General features: G+C 34.7%; 1 non-coding gene across 1 annotated transcript; it reads left to right on the forward strand.

Annotated features, from left to right (window-relative positions):
• The first annotated feature begins 364 nt into the window (after nucleotides 1–364).
• On the forward strand, nucleotides 365–471 carry LOC123232679. The gene has a single exon (XR_006505206.1). It is a non-coding gene; the product is annotated as a U6 spliceosomal RNA (small nuclear RNA).
• Nucleotides 472–839: the final 368 nt, after the last annotated feature.

Consider the following 839-nt stretch of genomic DNA (forward strand, 5'->3'; position numbering starts at 1 on the left):
GAGTCCCCTATGCTTTGAAGTATGTGTGAAGCTGAGGACATATATTTTCACTGTTGCTTCGGTCCCTGTTTTCTATCCTTGTGAAGATTCTGAGAATTGCTGGAAATCAAAAAGTGAGGAACAAAATTTTGAGTGAAATTTTTGACTTAGCAAAGTAGAGGCAGATTCATTTATTCACTGACCATGTCATATTTGAAAGTGAACTTGGAAGAATGAATACAATGTAGAAATTCTGTTAAATTTGACCCTACTCTTCCCAAGGACTGAGGAAGAGTATATTCCCATTTACTGGAAGAAATATTTCTAACTTCCATTCTTGTTACATCTTTGCAGTAAATATTCTATGTTAAAAATGAATTAATTTGTACTTGCTTTGGCAGCACATATACTGAAATTGGAATGATAAAGAAAAGATAAGCATGGCCCCTGCCCAAGGATGACACACAAATTTGTGAAGAATTCCATATTAAAAAATGAGTTAATGTTAATTGGTTAGATGAAACTGGGTTTTGATAACTAGTAACTAATAGATGAACCCATCAAAATGGGAGTTTTAGCATACAACATTTGAGAAGAGACATATTCAATCCTACAGAGGATACCCTACAAAAAGAGGGAGCTATAGCTAGCTGGTTTTGCTTTGGGAGAGCAAAGGTTTGATACATAAAACCTACCTAAATGAAACTCAAGGTAAGCTAGTATGCCTTGTTCATTCTTTGAGAATGCCTGCCTTATAAAAATCAGTAGGCAATCATATTTATTAAGCTCTACTATGTCCTAGGCAAAGAGTTCCAAAAGAAAAAAAATAAAACAGGTCATACCCCATACATAGCTCACAT

This window comes from Gracilinanus agilis, chromosome 1, assembly GCF_016433145.1.
Source record: "Gracilinanus agilis isolate LMUSP501 chromosome 1, AgileGrace, whole genome shotgun sequence".
In the NCBI taxonomy this organism is placed as follows: domain Eukaryota; kingdom Metazoa; phylum Chordata; class Mammalia; order Didelphimorphia; family Didelphidae; genus Gracilinanus; species Gracilinanus agilis.